At 45.3% G+C, this 6,561-nt stretch overlaps 1 long non-coding RNA gene across 1 annotated transcript; it reads right to left on the bottom strand.

The window, feature by feature from the left end:
* Nucleotides 1-4,003: 4,003 nt before the first annotated feature.
* On the bottom strand, nt 4,004-6,301 carry LOC138980155 (uncharacterized). Its single transcript, XR_011460254.1, has 2 exons — nt 4,894-6,301; nt 4,004-4,609 (listed from the first exon to the last, which is right to left on the bottom strand). It is a non-coding gene; the product is annotated as an uncharacterized lncRNA (long non-coding RNA).
* Between the last annotated feature and the right edge of the window lie 260 nt (nt 6,302-6,561).

The raw sequence follows: 6,561 nt of genomic DNA, 5'->3' as shown, positions 1-6,561 counted from the left end.
AACCTTACATGGTCCAATCTTACATGGTCCATATATATATTATTGGACCATGTAATATTGTACCATGTATGATTGGACCATGTAAGGTTGGACCATGTAAGGTTGGACCATGTAAGATTGGACCATGTAAGATTGGACCATGCGTGACCCAACATGGTTTAAAATCGTCACCACGAGTTTTCGTCACACCCAACAATTCAAAGTGTGGTGCAACACACGAACACTATCCAATGTTTTAGCCATTGGTTTGGATGAGCACGACAAACATTTCGTCTGCTTCTAAAGGTGCTACCGCCTCAGAACCGCAGGCGCGAAGAAAAGTTCGCAGGGATTTCCCGATTGCATAACCGGAAACGAAAGGGATCGCTACGAACTAAGTTTCGTTGGTCAATCTAAAGCTCGCTAATAAGCACCATTGTACTTCCTATGTCTTGAATTAACAGCTTTGTGTTGCATGACCTTGGATGACCTTGACTGTATTTTGGTAGGAAAAATGTGTAAAGCAGTTCTTAGTGTATGATGTCATTGCTAGGTTTAGTTATTTGACCTTGACCCTGAAGGCCAAGGTCATGTAAAGGTCAAGGTCAAGCATGTGAGTCGTATGGGCTTTGCCCTTCTTGTTTATACTGCTGTAGCTGTACGGGGAGGGGGGGTATACTGCTGTAGCTGTTAGTGATTTTTGCACTGTTACACGGGGGGGGGGGGGGGGGGGTGGAGTACATACTGCTGAATCTGTAGCTGTAAGTGTGGTTTGCACTGTTACACTTGGGGGGTGGGGTGTACATACTGATGTATCTGTAGCTGTAGGTATTGCATTGTAACACTTGGGGGGGGGGGGTGTACATACTGATCTATCTGTAGCTGTAGGCGTGTTTTGTACTGTTACACTTGGGGGGGGGGGGGGGCGGTTTGTACATACTGATGTAGCTGTAGGTGTGTTATGTACTGTTACAGTAGGCGGGGAGGGGGGGGGGTTGAACATACTGCTGTATATGCAGCTGTAGGTGTGTTTTGCACACAGGGGTGGGGGGGGGGGGGGTTGTACATACTGCTGTATCTGTAGGTCTAGGTGTGTTTTGCACTCTACACGGGGGAAGGCGGTTGAGTGTTGTACATACTGCTGTATCTGAAGCTGTAGGTATGTTTGGTACTGTTACAGTGGTGGCAGCGGGGGGAGGGGGATGTACATAATTCTGAATCTGTAGCTGTAAATGAGTTTTGTACTGTTACAGTGGTGGTGGGGGGGGGGGTTGGGGGTTGTACATACTGCTGTAGCTGTAGGTGTGTTTTGCACTGTTACTAAGGGGGAGGGGAGGTGTACATACTGCTGTAGCTGTAGCTGTAAGTAATTTGTGCACTGTTACACTTGGGGGGTTGTATATACTGCTGAATCTGTTGCTGTAGGTGTGTTTTATACTGTAATACTGAGGGGGGGGGGTGTATACGGCTGTATCTGTGGCTGTAGGTGTGTTTTGTACTGTTACAGTGAGGGCGGTAGGGGCGGGGGGTTCTACATACTGCTGTATCTCTAGCTGGTGATTTGTTTTGCACTGTTACACTGGGGGGGGGGGGGGGTTGTACACACTGCTGTATCTGTAGGTTTGTTTTCCACTGTAACACTGGGGGGAGGGGGGGTTATACTGCTGTAGCTGTAGCTGTAAGTGAATTTTGTACTGTTACACTTGGGGGGGTGGTGGTGGTGGTACATACTGCTGTATCTGTAGCTGCACCCAGCCAGCAAGACATTAGCGGCCGATAGTCGGCCGAACACCCTTCAAAAAGTCGGGCAGGTGACGTCAAAAGATACGACGCGGGTGTTGGCCCGACTAACTTTTGCAAAGAGGCAACGAGGCGGCCGACAGGCGGCCGAACACCTGTACTATGGCGGCACGCATCCGGTCCGATGTTAATCGGCCCGATGGCTTGTTGGACCTGCGGCCCGACACCTTATGCCGACATCGTCCCGATGTCTTCCCGCTGAAATCGATATCTTCCCGATGTCGGCATAAGGTGTCGGACCACAGGTCAAACAAGTCATCGGGCCGATTAACATCGGACCGGATGCGTGCCGCCATAGTGCAGGTGTTCGGCCGCCTATCGGCCGCATCGTTGCCTCTTTGCAAAAGTTAGTCGGGCCAACACCCGCGTCGTATGTTTTGACGTCACCGGCCCGACTTTTTGAAGGGTGTTCGGCCGATTATCGGCCGCTAATGTCTTGCTGGCTGGGAGCTGACTTGGAAATTTTTACTCAGTTCTTTTCACTTCAAAATTTTTATACGTAGCAGTGCAAAATGACTGACAGAGACAGTTCCAAATTCAAGTTTGACAAGTGGGTCAAACAGCTCCCTTCTACGGTGGCAGAAATGTTGGTGGAGGCCGGTTTTGACACGCACATCGCACTGGTAAATGCCACGAGGGCCAGTGTGACTGAACTCAAACTAAAGCCGAGCCACCATGTTGCTACTTTGGCTCTGATACGTGAACTTGAATAGGTTATGAACACACACACACACACACACACAAACTCAAGTTGCTATCTTATTTAAAGATGCACACCCCGTACCCCTAGCAGGTTAGGGTTCTGATCCTCAACTAATGCATTCCTACCACATTAGAATCCCCCACCCCCACCCCCCTCACCCTACCTATATATAGGTACAGCCGTGTTAAAGAGGAGAGAGTCTTATAATACACCGATTAACAGTTCCGCGGCCATTTTAGATTCGCACATGCGCACATCTTTTTCTACGAGCACTTTTGCTTCTTCTTCCTCTTCCGTTTTCCTGTGTTTGAGAAAATGCGCATCCGCAGATCGTTTTTTCGAGAGTTTTTTTTTCTTCTTCTTCCTGTTCCTGTTGATTTGAGAAAGCGTAGATTCAGTCGGCAGAAAGTGCAATTTTGAAGTCTTCCAGGCCTGAAAATGCTTTTGAGTGTTCGAAGAAAGAGTGTAAAGGTTATAAGGATTACATCGGGCACACAAACACGCGATTTTCCTTTTTTCCCCGTTGATTTGAACGCGTGCGCAGATCGTTTTTTGCGAGTATGTTTGTACGTCTTCCTCTCCCGCTTTCCTTCTTCGTGTAAACGCCGAAACTGTTAACTGGTGTATGGGGGATCTGAAAAGGGGGGTTACACTGTAATGGGACATGTCGAAGGCGAGTCAGCATTTGCTTTTCAGTCTTGTTGACGCGGGCGGAAAGCGAAGATAGTCTGGGACGTATACCACAGTCACAGAGTATGTAGTGCATTCTTTTTATCATGAATGCATGCAACGACGGACGATGTAGTTCACCGATTACTTACAGCTTGCAGATAATCTAAAACATCGAATGACTCAAGTAGGTGTTGCCGCAAACCGAACCATACAATGTGTCCATAACAGTCTAGATCTTTATTTCGAAAGCATTCGTTAGTTAAGGGAAAATTGTGAGGTCTCCTTCAAAACAGCAACATCGGCACTGTATTTCTTTTTCTATGAGTAGAATTTCCGCAAATGTTAGTGTCATCAAAATCTTGGAGGTGCAACTTTTTCTGCAAAAGTTATTTTATTTCAGTCACTGTCGGATACTCTAAGTACTTGATCCAAGTCAATTTATAATTGCACGAAATGTGTTATGTCTCGACTCTTGATGTTGATACATTTAAAGCATGAACTAGCCGTCACAACAGCACAATGTCACAATGTTGAGTTCAAACAGCATCCCAGATTTTCGACAGTCTGGGATAACCACTGAGGTGATCTCCCTTGAACTCTTGACAACCACTGTTGACAACAGAAAGTAGTTCCTCGTGGTCGCCATCTTTGCTTTGAGGTGCATTTCAAAATAAACGTTTAATTATGTATTCACTATGTTACGGCCGGAATTTCGATGTGTATATCTGTATGTATGTCTATCTATTCCTATCAAAATTGCGCGTGCTACTCTCTGTTTACTAATAACTGTTCTTCACACACACACACACACAACACTCCAACCAGGCACAAAGACAAGAACACAGCAAAGCCCTTTGCCCCTGCACCTCTATTAAAGTATTCAATCACAACATAAACATATTATTCTACATCCATTCTACAGATCACTTTCGCTCAACATGAAAGTCCTATTTCTGTCAACATACAGAAATCAAACATGACAAAATTACATACATGTTATTATGTCATGCAATATACAGTTCTCGTGCACACACGTATAATACTTGAGGCTTTGTTCCGTGAAAGCCCGTCTGTCTCAAAACACACGAAGACACTGTCTCAAACAATTCTTCTGTTACTATTCAGTTCTGTTATACACAGATAACAAACCCCACGACGCTCGACGTCTCGTGGTTATTCACTCGGGAAACGTATCTGTGCAGCTATCACGCTGGTTAAATTCTCTCAGTCGTACTCACAGTATACAGTGGCACACACTGCTTCACCCCACCCACACAACTGTCTCGTGTGGTGGAATGGGACGGGGTTCCCGTTACGCAGCGCTTCACGCTGTCTTTCCCTCCAGCGTCTCCACAGCCCTCGGCTGGAGCATGAGGGCAGAACCTCCCGTCTCGTTCCCGCTTCCGCGACTGCTCTCAGCCCGGGATATCTCCGGAACCCACTCGGCCCGGGGTGCTAAAAAACACAAGTTTAAACTACCATAAGTCTCCATACTTGAATAAACTTTTATAACGTTCTTTATCACTACCGTCAACTATCTTATGCGGTTACAGTATATACACCCGCTAACTCATAAGCGAATTCATTTCCGAAAAACATGTAAACATTCCATTTTCCACAATGGCTGACAACCGCGCACGTTTTTCAGTTAATTCACACATGACTCTCCCGGTCATTTCTCAAGTCAATATTTCCGAGCAAAATAATATCTCCGAGTAAAATATCAATTCAATAAATACCTGTAAACACAGCAGCTGAATCTACTGATTCAGTAACCGCGACACGAGTCTCCAAAGGACCTCTAGCGCCCGGTGAGCAACTTTACAACTGGGAGACACGTCTGCTCCTGTCGACAGTCTGCAAAGCTCTGAGCCTGTATTATCTTTACAGCGCCCCCTCGGTCTATACTCTGCTCTGATTGGTCACCGACACTACTGCAATGCGTCAGTGACGTCACTGTACGGTGTCCACTCAAAGTTCGTGACCCATAAATTCTGTACACCTGAGTCACATAATTCCAATATACACTATGTGCAAATCCGTTTGTCACATTACCCCCTCCTCCCAGAAAAAAATGACCGACCGAGGTTATTTTTTCTTAAGGATAATAGGCAAAAGAGGGTAACTACTTTACTGAACTGCAATCTTCATACCAGTTTCCTCTAGGGATCAAAATTGTCGCACCTGACATTAGAAACAAACTTTCTAATCCACTAACAGCTATTCAAACAAGCTCAAAACGACACCGCTGGTATACACAATTCATTGTCATCCAAGGCATGCACAATTTTGTCATCCAAGGCATGCACAATTTACTGTCACATATGTTTAACAACACTACTTTATGTCCGATAAAGTACTTCTTCCTTCTCTTGGAAGATTTCACTGAGTTTTTCTATTAACTCACAATTTCCAGTCATGTTGCTTTCCAGCTCAAACATGTAATGTCTTTCTTTAGCATCTTCAATTTTCATATCTTGAGTCTACGACTCTTCCAACATAGTACTACGACTTATGTTCCTGATGCTAAACAAGCAAGTAGTCAAAATCAAGCAAACCATTTTCTTGACCTCTTTCTGCGATTGCCACCATGGCGTACAGCAGCAGTAGTCTCAATCGACCTACTCTTTCCACTCGCAGGCAGTGAAAAACCACGTTTTAATCTGTTCAGTTCAGCACGCAACTGACTGAGTTCTTCTCGAACAACTGCCAAGTCCTGATTCAAAAACGGAACCTTCTGATCTGGAGTCAGAATCACAGGTTTTCTAGGAGGGTTTCTTCTTTCCTGCGCACGATTTGTACTAGCTGTAACCCCCTCAACATCAGGAAAACAGTCTGCACTACCTGAAATCCCCGGAATGTTGCCTATGATCAAATCAGCCACAGGATCATTCAGAACACAGCAAACCATCTCTCCCGACACATAAGGTGTTTCAACTTTAACTTTCGCCTGAGGATAAGTAAGGACCTCCCCACCAAATGTCTTACAAGTGACGTTACCACTGACAAACTGGTCTTTTGACACCAATCCTCTACGCACTCCAGACATCGTTGAACCCGTGTCTCGAAGGACTGTACATTCTCTCTCGTTGACACTACCATGTTCCAACTTCAAACTTTCCACAACTTTCTTAACTGGAGGAACGACTGGAGACAGACCCCACAGGAAGAAAAATGAAGCTAATCCCTCAGTGCTTCTATTCAGAAGGAAAATGTACATGTGGATGGGTCCATGCGTTTGCTTGGTCATCTAAAATGTTGTAGATGTCATTCTCAAATGCTAGTTTGTTCAGTCTATTTTCCGTTAAGGGAATTAGCCGTTTATCGACCATTAACTGTATTGCCCTGCAAAACTTGATACATTCATTTTATCTAGAGGTTCTAGGCATCAATCTGTGGGAAACTGG

Source organism: Littorina saxatilis, linkage group LG11 (genome assembly GCF_037325665.1).
Source record: "Littorina saxatilis isolate snail1 linkage group LG11, US_GU_Lsax_2.0, whole genome shotgun sequence".
In the NCBI taxonomy this organism is placed as follows: Eukaryota; Metazoa; Mollusca; class Gastropoda; order Littorinimorpha; family Littorinidae; genus Littorina; species Littorina saxatilis.
The sequence above is the reverse complement of the archived record's forward strand: the minus strand, read 5'-3'. Positions and strand labels throughout refer to the sequence as shown.